Below are 18,102 nucleotides of genomic sequence, written 5' to 3'. Positions count from 1 at the left end.
AAACAGAGATCTTAAAACTGACAAAACACACTCTTTGTAGCAATAGGATCCAAATTCTAAAATGACTCCAGTACAGCATCACATAACAGATAGCAGGCCCTGAAGAAAATCAAAGTCTTTTACCCCAAAATATATTTCTTTGACACATTTTGAAATGGCCCTGCAAGGCTATCTCTTGTGGGGAAAAGTTGCATTCTGTAGGAAAATCTTCTTCCTTGGTTGCGGGACAATCCAAGACTGGAGAGACCGAAAAAGGTTCAGGAGAGTTTATTAAGGTGATCACTGGCTCAGCCAGACATATGTCCAGAAAGTTGGAACCCCGAACTAAGGGCTTTCCCTGCTTTTAAACATCTTAAGGCAGGAACCATGTGAGGTGGGAAGTAAGTTACAGAAGAGAGAAACGAAGGCAGTTAATCAAGCATTACAATATTTCTTACATCTTGAGAAAAATATGTCTTCCAACCTAAACTTATCAGTCTTGTGACCCTGCAGCCATGCTAGGGAGGTAAGCAGAAACTCAATGGGCCTGTAATAAACTTTGAGGAATGTGGAGTTGGAGAGTATAGATAAGGTCCACTGACCACAGAGAGAAGACAGGCCGTTAATACTCTCTTTTAACTTGAGTGTGTAAGGTGGGGGTCACACTTTGCAGCAACTTTAAGAGGATTTAAAAATTTCTATTACTACTACTATTAGGTTATAGTTGATTTTATTAATTCCTTCTTCATTTCCCCCCTTTGATGCTCAACAAAAATGTAGATTAGTAAAGAGCACCACAGTTAGCTATTTCTTGAGTGGGTACATACTCATCTGGGGATACCAGTTGGTACTTTTGCAGAGCCATTATTCAGGTGGTGGTATGTCTGTCTACTATTGCTTCTGTGGTGGATTGGATGCTTCTGATGAGAAGTGGCAGGAGACAGGGAAGTGGTAGGCATCCACCTATTATGGCCACAAAGCCTGTTATTAAAGTTTTAAAGTCTCCAAACCGTGAAAAACATCCTCCAAAGAGTGAACTCGGGTTCCAGCCAGACCATGTCTGGACAGGAACATGAGCTAACTTCTGCATCCTGGTAGTGATTTCCATGATAGCTTTTCCATTGTCATCAATTTGTAAGCAGCAATTTGTTAAATTCAGTTTTCCACAAACTCCTCCTTCTGCAGCTAAAAGACAATCTAGTGCTAACCTGTTCTGATAAATGGCATCTCTCATCTGGGTCGCCTGAATGCCTAGCAAGTCTAAGACTTGGGCTATTTCATTGACTATAATTTCCAGAACTGCTTGCAACCTTATGATGTGGTTTAACATATAAATAGGAGTACTGTATCCCCATGACCCATCTTGTGCCTAGGTGGCCGGCCCATACTGTTTGATAATTCTTTCAGGGGGCCATTCATTATCTTTCCAGCTCCCTATTTCAATGTTCTTTTTAATGTAAGTATTTATTTTTTCCACAGTACTTATTTTTATAAACACATTTCTTCTGACTCTTTTTCTGCCTGAATAGCTTAGATCTTCCCCTTGCTGCGGTGGGAGTAGGAAAAAGGATGGCCTTATTGTTCCTCACATACATGCCCCTGTCCATTTATCGAGTAGTAATTTATAAGCCTTTGTTCCACAGATCCAATATAACCCTGCAAGTGCTCTCCAAACAGTTGGAGCATCTAATTGGTACCATGATTGATTTAGTGTTGGGAACTGCAAAAAGGGATTAAAGTCTGACACAGAGGAATTGTCTATAAAGCTTCTCCATTGTCTTCTGTTCTTGGATTCTTCAAAATATTGTTGACCCAAGCAAGTTGTTTCCCCTACCTGGTTCTGAAAGGCCTTGCCCCAATGAGCGATACAGTATTTTCTGTTGATAGGATTCCTTATTAGCCAAACACTTGGATTTTCATTGAATTTTGTAACAAATACAGGCAAGGTAAAATTGTGGCATCAATTATCTGGCTTCCCAGGGCCACTGATCTCCCGTATTAGTACCTCCACATACATAACATGAAGTAACTCCTGAATTGTTAGCAATACTTTTGGCTAGCTGGGCAAACAGATTTTCAGCTGATATAGGAGGAATTTGAATTTTTGATACTTCAGGATTCAAGTGTTTATTGAAAGATTTATAAAACCTAAACTGTTGCATCGGGCTAACTTGAACTTGGGTCCTTTGGGTTTTCGTGTTGATGACCAGAGGAATTCCAAGTCACAGGAGAGCTCCTTCCTGATTAAAAGTTAGTAGCCCTTTAAGTCCTTTAGTCCACAAAGGCATATTTGGCTTTAGTATTGTCAGATTGAGTGGGTTCCATGTTCCAGTTTTGCACCCTATCTTTACCTCTTGGCTGGCAAACAGAGCAACCTTTCCTGTCTATAGGTGGTGATTAAATTGATATGTGGTCCACTGATTATCATAATCAGGGCCGTCCTTTTTGGACTCTCCTATTATGGCCTTGGCAGGTCTGCTGCTGACTCTTTCTTGTCCTAGATTTTTACAGATCATCCCAATATTATTTAGTTTACTGAGATGTGCAGCTTGGCAGGCATCAAAATATATGGAGACAGGCCCTTTATGCAAGTAAGGGAATACTTCTGTTTTGTTTTCAAGTTTACTGACCCTAGTTTCTGTGGGGTTTGTATATGATGGCATTAGGGGTTTGCCAGTTTGGACTTCATACCAGAAGTCATAGGGCAAGAACTCTGGGTCATAATATACTTGGGGCTGCCCATTTCCAGGATCCCAGACTGAATAACTAGTCTGGTTATAGACACAAGTTCCTGTATGAGTCCCTGTACACTCATAGTAGGTCTGGTATCACAGAGTTTTAGTCACACCTTTTCCAGACCAGGCTTCCATCATACAGTGATGGCAGTCATCCTGGTCCCCTTTTATAACCATAGGTGAAAGTGTCAGTGGCTTCAGTATTACTCATATGATTAAACTTGTACTATGCATGGGCACTCTTCTAGGCAACAAGCTTGGGAGCATTTGCAAAGATAACATGACAATAAAATAATCAGTACAAGTAAGAGTATAACTATGCTTGTAAATTCAATCCACACTTACTTACCTATTGTTGACCTCCTCAGGCTTCAGCCATGCGTAGACTAGTCAGTTTCCGGTTGTGTGACTACAGCAGGGCTTGACGTTTCCTTAAGCTTCAGCCGTCGATGGACTGACCAGCCTCTGGTGTGATCAGAGCAGGGCAGTTGTTCTTGTCAGCAGTGGCTTGATTTCAATGCAGGATCAACTGTGTCGGGTGGCTGGGTTTTGTTGACTGATCCACTGGTCCTGAGTTGTGGTCACTGCTGGTTTCAGCCAGCTATAATGAACCCAAGGTGTGATACCTGCAACTTTAACAGCAGTGGGGGTAGATAAGATCACAATATGGGGACCATCGCATAAAGGCCCTAAGGTAGTTGGATTCCGTCATTTGACCCAGACAGAGTCTCCAGGTTGGAAGGGATGTACTGCATCTGTGAGGCTAACGGGTATTCTTTCTCTTACCCACCCTTGTATTTCCTGCATGGTCTCACCGAAGGCTTGCATTTGCCTTCTTAAGGTCAATTCCCCAATTTATTTTAAATCCCCTTTTATCTGAGTTAAGATTGGGGGTGGTCAGTCGAACACTAGCTCATAGTGTTAATTTAGTAGGGGTGCACCTGACTCGGAGAAGGACCATGGGCAGCACCTGATCCCACCTTAGATGAATTTCTTGGCAAAACTTCTTTGACAGCTGTTGAGTGTCTGGTTCATTCTTTCAGCTTTTCCAGAACTCTGTGGGCAATAAGCTGTATGCAGTTTCCATTTGATTTTTAACGTCTGCATTAGCTGTTGTACTACCTCTGCCACAAATGCTAGGCCATTGTCTTATCCTAAAGTTAGAGACAGTCCAAATCTAGGAATAATGTCCTTTAGTAAGATGCTGGTTACTTCCTGAGCTTTCTCTGTCCTGGTGGAAAATGCCTCAACCCACTCTGAGAAAGTGCAGACAAACACTAGCATGTACCGGTAGCCTCCGGCTCAAGGCAGCTCAGTAGAGTCCACAGGCAGGTTTTCACAGGGTGTAGCTCTAGTTTCTTGAATTCCTAGGGGCCATGTTCGCCCCTGACATGAATTGTTTTGGGCACAAGTTAAACATTGCTCACAAACAGCTCGAGTGATGGCAGTTAGGCACAGCACATAGAAATGCCATCCTACAAGAGTCTCTAATGCAGTTTTTCCCATATGCATTCCTTGATGAAACTGCTTTATGAACTGGGGGGCTATTGCTTCTGGGATAGTGAGCCTCCCATCTGAGAACTTCCACCAACCTCCTTTCTGGCAACTTCCACTCTCCTGCTTAAACCAAGCCTTTTCATTAGAGGAGTAGTTAGGTGGTTCTGTAAGGGAAAGCTCCAGTAAGGACATGGTAAGTGTTTCCTCTTCCTTCTTAGTTACCTCTGTCATTGCAGCTCTTTTGGCTTCTCTGTCCACCTTTCTGTTTCCTCTAGCCTTGTCACCTCCTCCTGTTTGATGCCCTTTGCGATGGATGACTGCTACTTCTTTTGGAGCCCACACGGCTTCTAAGAGCTGCTCTATTCCTTTTTGTTTTTGATTCCTGTCCTTCAGTAGTTAATAATCCTCTTTTCTTATATGTGGCTCCATGGGCATGCAAAGTGGCAAAAGCATACCTTGAGTCAGTATAGATGTTTACTGACTTTCCTTTGGCCAAGCAATGCTCTAGTGAGAGCTATCAGCTCAGCTCTTTGGGCTGAAGTTCCAACTGGAAGAGGGTGGGCTTCCGCTACTGAATTCAGTGTTACCACTGCATATCCAGCCCATCTGACACCTTCAGATATGAAGCTGCTTCCATCAGTAAAGTATTCAACATCTGGGTTTTTTAAGGGCTGGTTCTTTAAGTCTTTTTGGCTTGAGAAAACCTCACCCACCATTTCCACACAACACCGATACCCTGGGCCACACAATGGGGGCTTTCCATGCTCCACCCATTCTATTGGCAGCAGTGTGGCTGAATTTAGAGTATTCACCGTCTCCAAGGTTATTAGGGGTCTTCACACAAAAGTCCTTGATATCTTAACATCCTAGGGTTAGAAAGCCAGTGATGCCCCCTCTGCTCCATCAGGGTGACGACCATGTGGGGCACCCAAATTATCAACCTTTGTCCAAATGTGAGCTTGTGAGCATCTTTCACTAACAGGGCAGTGGCTACCAACGCCTTGAAACAGGGTGGCCATCCCATAGTCAACAGGTCTAGTCACTTGGACAAATATGACACAGGCTGATACCATGACCCTAGTGTTTTTACCAAGACTCCTGTAGTTCTTCCTTTCACAGACATAAAAAGGCTTTGTCCTGTCTGGCAGTCCTAATGCTGGGGCCTGAATCAAAACCTTCTTGATTTCTTTGAAGACCATGTCCTGCTCTTTTCCCTACAGGAGGGGTTCTTTTTCCCCCCTCTTTGGTAGCCTTATACAATGGTTATGCCAAGAGTGAGTAATTGGCAATTCAAATGCAACAGAAACCAGCTGCCCCTAAAAACTCCTGCACTTGTCATCTAGTGTCAGGTCAAGGAATGCCACACACAGTCTCTTTTTGCTCACATCCAAGCTCATGCTGCCCTTGAGAGATGTTAAAGCCAAGATACCTTGCTCTTTGGCCACAGATTTGTGCCTTTTCCTTAGATACCTTATAGCCAGCCTCCCACAAAACACGAAGGAGGTTTTCTGTGCCTTGAAAGCACTCTTCTTTTGTGGATACAGCCAACAATAATTCATCTATGTACTGCAACAGGACACAGTAGTCACTTGTTGGTACAAAAGCCTTCAGGTCTGAGGCTAGTGCTTTCTTGAAAATGGTTGGGGAGTTTTTAAATCCTTGGGGGAGTCTGGTCCAAGTATACTGTGATGAGCCCCACTCAAAGGCAAAGATGCCCTGGCTTTCAGGAGCTAGTCAGACGCAGAAGAATCCATCCTTTATGTCTTAAGCACATAAACCAAGCAGTGTCAACAGGAATTCACCCAAGCATTCTATATGGGTTGGGCACAATGGCATATAATGTAGCTGCAACATTATTTACGGCCCGCAAATCCTGTACTGGCTGGTAACGTCCGGAGGGTTTTAATACCGGTAGCAAAGGAGTTTTCCAAGAAGAGGCATATCTTTTTATTATCCCAAATTTAAAGAGCCAGTCTATATGCTTTGTAATCCAGGGTGGCTTCTGCTGGGATGGGATACTGATGGATTCGCACTGGGTAAGTGTCCTGCAGCAGTTCCACCACTACGGGTGCCTGATTTATGGCTAGTCCCGGGGGATTGTCTTCTGCCCAGAACCCTGGCAGCTTGATAAATAATTCCTTATATATTGCCTCATTTTCCTGCTGGCAAAATGCATCTTTACAAATTTTGCATCTCTCATAGAGTCTCCATTCCTCTGTTGTTGGGACAGTAAGGGTCATTATCGTGGCTTTTCTTTGACCTAGGTTTAGAGGCATGTTCCCTTCTGGTGTAAAGATTTGTGCTTGCAATTTCTGGAGCAAGTCTCTTCCTAACAAGGGCACCAGACAATTTGGCAAATATGAAAATTCATGTTGGACTTCCTGTCCTCCAGTCACACATCTTTTAAGTTTGAAGTAAGGCCTCTTTTTTGTTACTCTTGTAGCTCAAATTATATTGACATAATTTTTAGACAATGGCCCGATTGCTTGAGTTACTACTGAGTGCTCCCCACCAGTATTAACCATAAAGTCCATTTTCCAGCCCTCTATCTCCATTGAGACCATAGGCTCCTTGGGGCCTAATGAAATGGAGCCCAGTCTGTCTCAGTCCTCATAAAAATCGTTTATTCCTGCCAGACTGGTGGCAAGGGGTTCTGGCCAGCGGTTTTGTCCCTGATTGTTGCCTTTATCCTTTTCGCTTTCTGGGCATTCATTCATTCCCTGATTGTTGCCTTTATCCTTTTCTCTTTCTGGGCATTCATTCCTCCAGTGTCCCATCTGCTTGCATCTCACACATTGATCTCTCTCAAGCCTAGGTCGGCCCTCTTGTCCTGGCTTAGCTTCCCGGTTTGCCTAGTTTGTCCTCTACCACAACTGTGACCACAACCATGTCCTCTTACAAAACCAATTTCTCTTCCAACTCAGGCCACCACCAGCAACTCTGCCTTTTCCTTAGCCCTGCATCTAGCTTCTCTCTTGACCTCCACATCCCAATTTACAGACACCTTAGTAGCCACCTGGATAAGCTAGGTAATATTCATGCCTTCGAAACCTTCTAACTTCTGAAGATCTCACTTTATGTCTCTTTGTGCCTGGCTTACAAATGCCACATTAACCATACACTGACTACCCGCAGCCTCTGGGTCAAATGGCGTTTAAAGCTATTAAGCCTTGCAGAGCCTCTCATAAAATTCACTGGGACTTTCATCTGGCTTCTGGCAGACCTCTGAGACCTTTCCAATATTGGTGGCCTTTTTCCCTCCAGCCTTTATTCCATTTAGGAGTGCCTCTTGATAACACTGCAAACTTTGTAGCCCTTGAGCCTGGTTAGGGTCCCAGCCTGGGTCAGCCTCTATTGGGAGTGCTTGTTGTACATTCTGCCTCATTATCTCCTATGCCTGCAGGTGCATTGTTCTCCAGCCACTGGAGAGTGGCTTGTATAACTCTACAGTGCTCTTCCATGTTAAATAATGACAGAAGAAGTTTTTGCAATCAGCCCAGGATTGTGACTTAGGAAAAATACCGCATTAGATCTATAGGAGCCTGAAGCTTCTCTGTATAGAAGGGACAATGTTGTCTCCAATTTAAGAGATCAGTAGTAGAGAAGGGCTGATAAATGAAGAGCCATCCTCCCCCTTGGACTTAATTCTGTGCATTTAAATAAATTCATCCCCTTGTTTCTCAGAGGGGCATCTGCATTGCTCGGCATGGCCCGACCTAAGGGGGCCAATCTCATCCCCCTGGAGTTCCTCCCTTGGCTTTTCAGGCAAGGGCTCTGGCTTCTCTCTGCATGGTGTTGCCTGAGGGATGCTTTCTTCCGAGTCTGAGCCTCTGGAGGCAGCCGGGGCAGCCTCCTGTCAGCCTTGCCAGGGATGGATAAATTGGTGTATGGGGGGTGGACTTTCTAACTCTTCAGGTGTGACCTGTAGGACAGGTATTTTTCTGCTTTTCCTGTGACTCCTTTTCTTTTTCTGATGCCTTGCAGTCTTTTTCTATGGTTCCTGGTTTTATCTGGGCCATCAGAGTCTTACAGTAGGTCTCAAAGCAGGCCTGCAGCCACTTAAGGTGAGTTTGAATTACTCTTAGCCAGGAGTCGATATACGGAAACTGATCTGGGTGCCCAAGCTGTTCTCCAACCCCAGTGACTACCCAGAACACTCGGCCAATTATTTCTCTGTCTATTGTCCCTTCAGCTGGCCGCCCTACATTAAAAGATAGCCAGTCTATCTCACAAAGGCTTCTCAGTTTCTGTGGAGTTAGCTTAACCCCATAATCACCATTAAAACCTTTTTTAAAGTTTCTCAGCATACAGGCCAGTGGAGTAGGCTTTGACGTTTTTCCTCCCATTTCTTCTCTCATGGCACGCTTTCACTCTTGGATCCACCAGATCAGGTTCTATTATGGGAGGTTCAGACACTGCTTAGCCAGGAGCATGCCTTAATTCCTGTCACAGCTAGCTGTAGTCGTAGAGCTGGTCCTGTGGGTTGTATGCAGCATCCGAGGTCTGGTTTTTCCCACATTCGCCTCGGAGCACACAGTTCACACTAAGAGAGCTGTGCCTCCCCATGTCACACCCCACATTGGTCTTTTCTGAGACCATCTCCTTCACACACTTTCACACACGTCCCCTGTCCCTGAAACGGTTTTCCTTTCTGACTCGCGAGCCCCACCCGCGTCTGGTGTCAGTTAGGGCATGAGTTTTGTCCAAGTCAAAGGACCTCTCCCAGTGTTCCCAACCCCCTTGGGTCAGACTAATTGTCACGCCCTGGGAGGTGATCAGGTTCCCCTTCCGTCCTTATGCGACGGGTCTTGCCTTAGGGCCCAAATCTTACCATGGTTCAGATGTCTGTGCACTACTCCTGTGACTGTCCTGCAACCCTTTCTACTGGTTCCATTTACACTTTCGGGGGAAGGCTCCAGAACGCAGGAGGGCCAGGCTGTTCTCCTTCCAGGCTGAAACTCTCCCGGTGGTACCAAGGACCCCAGGTCTCCCATGTCCTGGGGCTCTAGCCCACAGGCAAAGGAGACAGAAAATCTGCCATTTCCAATCCCAGACGAGGCCCCTAGAAATGTTACAGGACAATCAAAGACTGCAGAGACTGAAAAAGATTCAGGAGAGTTTATTAAGGTGATCACCGGCTCAGCCAGACATAGGTCCAGAAAGTCTGAGTCCCAAACAAAGGGCTTTCCCTAGTTTTAAACATCTTAAGGTGGGAACTACTTGAGGTGGGAAGCAAGTTACAGAAGTGAGAAACAAAGGCAATTAATCAAGCATTACAACATTTCTTACATCTTGAGAAAAACATGTCTTGCAACTTAAACTTACCAGTCTTGTGACCCTGCAGCCATGCTAGGGAGGTTAAGCAGGGACTTACTGGGCCTGTAATAAACTTTGAGGAATGTGGAGTTGGGAAGTATAGGTAAGGTCCACTGACCACAGAGAGAAGACAAGCTGTTAATATTCTCTTTTAACTTGAGTGTAACTCAAGTTAAAGTTGCAGCAACTTTAAGAGGATTTAAACATTTCTATTACTGCTACAATTAGGTTATAGTTGATTTCATTAATTCCTTCTTCATCTTTACTATGTCTTTCCAGAGAGTGTGATTTCTTTTGAGGTCTAATAAGAGACATTCACAAGTGTTCTCTTTGAGGCCTGCTACCTAGAGGCTTCATCTACTTGAAAAGAACCTTGGTTTCTGCAACCCCCCACCCTTTACCTTAACTCAAGCTGATTTCAACTCTTCAGCCAGAGCTTAGCCCTTTCAACCAATTGCCAATCAGGAGATCTTTAAATCCACCTACGACCTGAAAATCCAGCCCCCTCCTCCTTTGAGATGTCCCAACTTTCCAGGCTGAACCAACATATAAACTTTTTTTTTTTTTTTTTGAGACACAGTCTCACTCTGTCGCCCAGGCTGGAGTGCCCAGACTGGAGTGCAGTGGCATAATCTCAGCTCACTGCAACCTCCATCTCTCAGGTTCAAGCAGTTTTTCTGACTGAGCCTCCTGAGCATGTATTGATTTATGTCTTTGCCTATAATGTCTTTGTCCCTAAAATGTATCAAATCAAACTGTAACCCAATCACCTTGGGCACATGTTCTCAGGACCTCCTGAAGCTGTGTCATGGGTCATGATCCTGTCTCAGATACTTTTTAGTTTACAGATTGAGATCTTAACCTGTAGGATTTGACACTATTTCCAGGTAGACAGTGTTGAACTGAAGTAGGACATGACACCCAAGCTGGTGTCCACTGGAGAATTGCTTGGTGTAGTGAAAATCCCCCACACATCTAGTGTCAGAAGTGTTATTGTTAGAGTAGGTAGTCAGACAGATATGGGCAAGGCAAGAAAGGCAAGAATGTCAGGCAACAATCAGGTGATAGCCAGGCAATTATTAAACTGTCACTCTAAAATAATAATTGGTTGCAGTAGGTGCCAGGGAAAGACAATCTCCTAAGAGATAGAAAACACCTAAGGGTGGTGATCAGCTGCTTTCCACTAAGATCTCAGGAGTTGGGCAAGTGTGCTTAAGCATGCATACTAAGTGGCAAAGTGGCAGAGTTTAACTGGTATACAACTTTCCTCTAGGAACACTTGACTGGTAAGGGAAAAATGCCTCAAATGAGCATGTACACAACGTCAGTAAAAGACACTGCACATACAGCCCCTCCCAAGTGCTGACAGGCCACTGCGCATGCAGACAGCCCACGCCAAGGAAAAATCAAAGGAGAGATACAAAACCTCGGCAGCATGCCAGTGTATAAAACCCCAAGTCAAAAGTCAAACAGGGCACCTGGATCTCTCAAGTTGCCTGCTTGCCCCTCTTCCTTTGGTTCCTGCTCTAAAACTTTCTAATGAACTCTCACTCCTGCTCAAAAACTTGCCTCAGTCTCTCTGCCTTATGATGCCTCTTGGATGAATTATTTCCTTTGAAGAGGCAAGAATCAAGTTACTGTAGATCCATATGGATTCACCACTGCTAACATTATGTTGAGTGGTATGTGAGAGTAGAAAAAAAAACTTTTTTTTCCCTATCTCTAATAATGAGCTTAACATCAGAATAGAAATAACAGAAGAAAGAACTCAAAGAACTGGAAGCCAGAATTTACTCAACCTGAACAACAGAAAGAAACTAGAATTGGAAAAAAAGAAAAAAAAAAAAAAAGAACAGAGCCTCAGGGACCTGTAGAACTGTCATAAAAGATCTACATGGGGGCTAAAAATTTACTCCAAGAAATAATGGCTGAAAACTTCTAAAATTTGTCGAGAGACATAACTATAGAATTCAGCAATACAGAAAAAGAAATATACACTAGGACCAAGCGAGGTTTATTCCACGGAGGCAAGGCTGGTTCCATATTAGAAGATCAGTGTCATCTATCTTATTAACAGGCTAACGAAGAAAAACATCACATGCTTATAGTAACTGATACAGAAAAAACACTTGCCAAAATTCAACACCTATTAATGATAAAAATTCTCAGAAAAAAATAGAAATAGAGGAGAATTTCCTCAACTTGATAAAGGGCATAGACACAAAACCTATAGCTAATATTGTACCTAACCATGAAAGACTGAATGTTTTCCCTGTAAGATCAAAAGCAAGGCAAGGATGTCTGCTCTCATCACTCTTATTCAACGTAGAGCTAGACATTCTAGCTTATGCAATAAGGCAAGAAAAGGAATAAAAGGCATATAGATCTAAAAGAAATAAGTAAAATCTGTTTACTTATTTACAGATATTGTGATTACACAGAAAATCCCAAGGAATCAACAATGAAAGATTCCTAGAACTCAAAAGTGACCAACAAATTCCTCTTTAAGTAAATTTAAGTTGGGTCTCTATCATGTGAAAGAGTCCTTTATTTATTCACATATCCATCAACTATTTATTGAATGCCTAAAATTTGCCAGTAGCTATTCCAGGCAATAGATACACCATCAAACAAAAGAGTTCTTACCCTCAAGGGTGATAGTAAGAGATGTAAAAAGTTAAAAAAAAAAAAAAAAAAAAAAAAAAGGTAAAAGAAAAAATGAAGAGTGGTACTTTAGAAAAATGTGGTAAGGGAAGAATTCTTTAATAGGACACCTCATAAAATGAGGAATTTGGCCAGGGGGATATCTGAGGGAAGAGTTTCAGTCAGTGGAACTGTGAATTCAGAAAGCTTGAGGCTGAAACAGACAAGTGTGTTTGAGAAAAAGCAAGGAGGCTGGTGGCTGTCCTGAGTGAGGCAGAGGAAGGGGGATGGGCTGCGGATCAGAGGACCTTGTGCCAGATCATGCAACTCCTTGCAATTCATGTAAGGACTCGGATTTTACCTGGAAAGGAAAGAGAAGCACTGAAATATTTGAGCAGGGGAGTAACCTGATAGCGTTTATGTTTAGTCTTGCCACTTCAACAGATAAACACATCAACGTGTTTGCTGAGATTTAAGCCAACCCATAAGCACCCCTCAACTTCTTTCCTTTCAATTTCAAAACTCCTCTATGGCTTCCTCCATCTGTTCTTTCCTCCTTCTGAAAAGTGCTTTCTTTGCCGCTTTACAGAACTAACCACTTCGGCAACTCCTTGGACACTTTCCTTCTTGTGAATAATTTGCTTTCTCGGCCCCTCAAAAGCTTGCTGTGCATGTAAATTACTAACTGTAAGAGGAACCGCTGGGAGTCGTGTAAACTTTCATTGTGAACTTTAGCCCAGAACTTGGCTCCTCCTCCAGAATGTCTCCACCAATCAAGGAAAGTGCTTTGGGCTAGTCTTGCTCCTCCGGGTTGTCAGACTGCTCCTCCCTCTTCTCTTGACTGCTACGACGAAAAAGCGGATGTGAGAACTCAAGATTCAGGGCTGCTCTTCTAGAAAACAAGTCTGCCATAATCTCCAGCTGTGTTGGAATCCGTTAACTAGTGAGTACCTCATCTCCTCTCCTGTGTAAGATTTCCTGAACTGGCACGTCTGATTTTTAGCAAAGATAACAAACAGATGAACAAAACCAACAATCAAAAATGCTGTCATTAAAGTCTTGGGCAGCCAAAGTTTGTCTCAGAATTTCTCAGTTGTGTGATACTATCTATTAAGTGATGAGGAGTATGCACATACAAAAGGCTATAAATGTAGCAGCTGAGTTTTCATATTGAGCCTTTTGGTGCTATTTGATTTTTTGAAAAACTATGTACATGTGTTAACTTGATTTTTAAAAATTTTAATTTTAATTGAACCGGATGTGGTGACTCACGCCTGTAATCCCAGCACTTTGGGAGGCTATGGTGGGCAGATGAAGATCACTTAAGGCCAGGAGTTCAAGACCAGCCTGGTCAACATGGTGAAACCCTATCTCTACTGAAAATAAAAAATTAGCCAGGTGTGGTGGCAGGTGCCTGTAACCCCAGCTACTTGGGAGCCTGAGGCAGGAGAGTCACTTGAACCTGGGAGGTGGAGGTTGCAGTAAGCTGAGATTGCACCACTGCACTCGAGCCTGGGCGACAGGGCAAGACTCCATCTCAAAAAAAAAAAAAAAAAAGACCAGGTAGTGGCTGAGTTTTTCACTGTACTGTCTGCTTAGCTCCCCACCTCGCTGGGTGAGAGATCTTCTGCATCATCCAGAAAGTATGTAAATTACTTCTAGGAAATTCTGAGAAACACAGATGCAAACCTAAGAGCAGCCAGTTTTCTCCTTTAGGTGCTCAAGGGCAGCTGCAAAAGTTCTGTATAGGAGGGGTTTCAGGCAGGGTCTGGTTGGGGTTGGAGAGAACAGCAGTGGCTTTACCTTGCGTTGAGGCTGTATATGTTAAACTACTGTTGTTACTTTTATACTTAGCGGGAGGATATTTATGGAGATGTGGGGAGGCTAAAGCCCCCTTGGCTGTAGGGACAAAGAGCTTGCATTTCAGATGAGACCTTAAATACTTGCAGAAGCCCATCTGACGAGGGGTGGTACTGTCTTTCTTAGAAGAGTTTTCCTTATCAGTGTGGCTCACTATACAAATCTGGAGTCACCCTGGAAAATTATCTCAGCTCTTTTACCTACAAATAATTTTATAAACCTGGGAAATAGAAGTTGTAAAATGCTAAGGTCAATGAAAAGGGAGGAAAAGAACTTTGTTGAGGAGAAGGCAATCTTATGGTTTTGATGAAGAGGATGTTGATATTTGCTTTTTGGTAGAACAGAATGGTTAGGTTCATTTTAAGCTCCAAATGACTGATCAATTTTCTTTTCAACATATGTTTGAAGGATTCTGAATGTGGTATAGAGTATTGTATGGAAGCTAAGGAAGAAATCATACTAAACTCTGATTCTTTTCAGAATCAGCAAGCTAAGTATGGTATATTTATCCCCAATCATATTGATATTTACATAATTATATAATGTCTTCCTTAATAGTCTATAAGCTTCATGGGAGCAAGACCAGCTGTGTCTTGTTCACAGCTATATTTTCAGCATTTAGTACAGGTCTGGCATATAGCAAGTGTTCAATAAATGTATGGATAATGAATAAATACATTGTCCAATTTAAATATTAGACTTGCCAGCTAATTCTGTTAAGAAGAGAGCACCCAAGAGCACAGGCTGTGTCTTGCCAGCATACAACAGGGTCCAGTTTGTGTCTGTTTGTGTATACTTCCTTGTCTGTAAAATGAAAATAATAATAAATAACTGCAAAGTGCTTAACAGTACAACCACCTGCCAGATCTCCGCAAAAATGTTACCTCCCTAGAGAGACCTTCTAAAAGGTCCCTTTTCTCCCATTACTCTCTTTGTTTTCTTGTGTAACATCACATTTGTTTATTCCCTTGTTTACTATATGTGTCCTTCCATGAGAACAGGGGGGATCTTGTCTCTTTCATTCCCTCCTATGTCTTCTATGTCTGAAATAATTCATGGCAAGTGATTAATAATTGTTGAATAAATAAATGAATCATGCCAACCTACCAAGAATGAAGCTCAAGACCTTATGATATTTGGCCAAATTCCTGCCACTTATTTAATAGAATCAGAAATTTTTTCTAATACCTCACAACCATTTAAAAATACTATTCATTTTCATATCCAAGTAATGAAAGAATGAGGACATTCCTTTTGGAAGAAATAGTTTCAACATTTTATCTAAATTGCAAAATTATACAAAAACTCAAGTGATCATTGATAGGGGACCAGTTTAAGAAATTATAGTGCAGTTCTTCACTAGAATGTCATGCAACTGTTAAAAGAAAAAAACATGGCCGAGTGTGTTGGCTCCCACCTATAATCCTAGCGCTTTGTGAGGCTGTGTGCATGTTTGTGTATATTTCCTTGTCTGTAAAATGGAAATAAGAATATATAACTGCAAAGCGTTTAGCACAGGAGGATTGCTTGAGGTCAGGAGTTTGAGACCAGCCTGGGCAACATAGCGAGACCCCATCTCTAAAAAAAATTTTTAAAACACTTAGCTGGGTGCGGTGGCACACACCTGTAATCCCAGGTACTCTGGAGGCTGAGGCAGGAGGATCGCTTCATCCCAGAAGTTCAAGGCTGCAGTGAGGTATGGTCGTGCCACTACAGTCCAGTCTGGGTGACAGAGTGAGATCCTGTCTTTGGGGGGGGGGGGGGAAGAAAGAGTAAATAAATAAATACTTATTTAAAAAAATAGAATGAAGATCTCTGTGCACTGGTATGGAAAGCCCTCAAAAGGTACATTGTTAAAAATGTTTTTAGTGGGCAGAATAGTGTGTATTCTGGGCTAGCTGTTGTGTAAAATTGGTGGAGAAATAAGAATCTATACTCATAATTTGCTTGAATGCACATAAAGAAATCCTGAAAAGATAAGTAGAAAGAATAATAGTGGTTTCCTGGGGGTGAGAGCAAACCAGGCAGCTTTGAGACTAGAGGTGGGAGGCAGATTTTTTTTCTCTATGTACCTTTTATGGTTTTCTTGAGCCATTTGAAGATATTATGGGAAAAAAAATTAAAAACAGAAAGAGACAAGTAGTGTTGGTTACTTATTCTTTCAGTTGAAGGAAACCTGATGCTAATTCTGTTAGGAGGAGAGCACCCAAGAGCACAGGCTGTGACTTGCCAGCATACAACAGGGTGCAGTGTTTCCCTCTCTACCCAATCCCCAATGCCAAACAGAATGACGTTGTTAGACTTAAGGTCTTAACCCGCAGGGCAACTGGGATTCAGAGTGATTTTAGTTCTGTTCTTAAGAGCAGCCTTTTCTCCTAAAGCCTGCCAAGAAATTTTTGTAATGCTTCCCGGGAACATAACAGACAAGGCCCCTGCTCTGGTAGAGCTTACATCACAGTGCAAAGATAAGCAAACTGCAGCCCATGGGCCAAATCCAGCCGTCCGCCTGTTTTTGTATAGTCTTTGTACTAAGAATGGTTTTTAAATTTTTTAATGGTTGAAAAAATAACTAAAAGAGGAACACCAATTCATGACACATGAAAATTAAATGAAATTCTAGTGTCAGTATCCATAAATAAGGTTTTATTAGAACACAGCCATGCCAAAATGTATTTATGTATTGTCAGTGACTGCTCTGTCAATGGCAGAGTTAAATACCTGCAGCAGAACCATATGGCCCACAAAGCCTCAAATATTTAGTGTCTGGCCCTTCACAGAAAAAGTTTGCTGACCCCTATTCTAGTAATATGCTTGGCACCATGATAAGCATTTCGCATGCAGTATCCCATTCAGTCTTCAGGAGAAATCTCTGATGGAGGTTCTATTAGTCGCTCCATTGGTAAAATGTGAAACTGAGGTTCAGAGTGATTAATAATTCAAATAAGGTCACACAGTTCATAAGTGGCAAAACTGGGAGACCATATCACATGACTATATGACTCAGTAGCCAACGTATTTAACCATCATGCTATAGACCAGTGCTTTTCACACTTGAATGTACATACCTCTCACCTGGGATCTTGTCAACATCTACCAATTCAGCAGATCTAGAGTGGGGCCTGAGAATGTGCATTTCTAACAAGCTTCTAGGTGATAATGATGATGATGCTGGTTCACAAATCACAGCCTCTAAATCCGTGATTCTCAACCATGGCTGCTGCACATTAAAATCTGAGGACATTTTAAAAAATATAAATGGTCCCAGAGCCCACTCTCAAATATTCTGATTTAATTGATCCAAGACCTAGGCATCAGAGTTTTTTCTTTTTAATGCTTTCTTGATGATTCAAATGTACAGCTGGACTGCGAACCACTGCTCTGTTGAAATCCTATTGAATGATAGTAGAAACATTCAAATGGGAATCCAAAGACCAGAGTTCTAGTTCTAACTCTGGTATGACAGAATGAAGCAGGCTGTTTCCCCTCTCTGGGTCTCCAGTTTTCTTTGCAGGTGAAAAAAGGAAAAAGCTGAAACCAGATGGTCTCAGAGGGCTCAAGATCACTGAGTTGTCAGGTCTTCACACAAATAAATGGGAAGGACAGAAGTACCCACGTTTCCTGATGCATTGGGTATATCAACATGATGCCCAAACACCAGGTCTGTTTAGAGTAAAACTGCAATAATTGTAGATGTCAACTAAACTCTCCATTTAGCTGACATCTGCAGTTATGTATTGTTTTGGCAATGTATCAGTATAGAAATGCTTCCACATAGCCAGACTGCCTTACATGGCACACAGCTAGAATTGTAGTTAGAATGATGATTTAATGATTATGAAAGTAATATATATTGCAGTGTAGGAAATTTGGAAAATTACAGGAAGTATAATGAGAACGTCAAACACTTATAATCCCTAGAACTGCATTTTTAACAGCCTCAACCAAGTAAATGACATTGTGATCAAATGATTTCCCACAGAAGCAGGCAATGGCCGAGAGGGGCCTCCTCCACAAAAGTCCTAAATATTAAAGCCCCATTATTACATCTCCAGTAAATGCAGCTCCAAGCCTG

General features: G+C 42.4%; 1 protein-coding gene across 5 annotated transcripts in view; it reads left to right on the top strand.

Annotated features, from left to right (window-relative positions):
* ACSM3 (acyl-CoA synthetase medium chain family member 3) overlaps positions 1 to 18,102 on the top strand; it is a 50,462-nt gene that overhangs the window by 3,588 nt on the left and 28,772 nt on the right. For all 5 annotated transcript variants that reach the window (XR_004438842.1, XR_004438841.1, XM_033217815.1 and 2 more), the window contains exon 2: positions 12,760 to 13,113. The gene's annotated coding sequence lies outside the window, so the exon portion shown is untranslated. The remainder of the gene's footprint in view (positions 1 to 12,759; positions 13,114 to 18,102) is intronic.

Source organism: Trachypithecus francoisi, unplaced genomic scaffold (genome assembly GCF_009764315.1).
Source record: "Trachypithecus francoisi isolate TF-2019V2 unplaced genomic scaffold, Tfra_2.0 Lachesis_group10, whole genome shotgun sequence".
Taxonomy (NCBI): Eukaryota; Metazoa; Chordata; class Mammalia; order Primates; family Cercopithecidae; genus Trachypithecus; species Trachypithecus francoisi.
The sequence above is the reverse complement of the archived record's forward strand: the minus strand, read 5'-3'. Positions and strand labels throughout refer to the sequence as shown.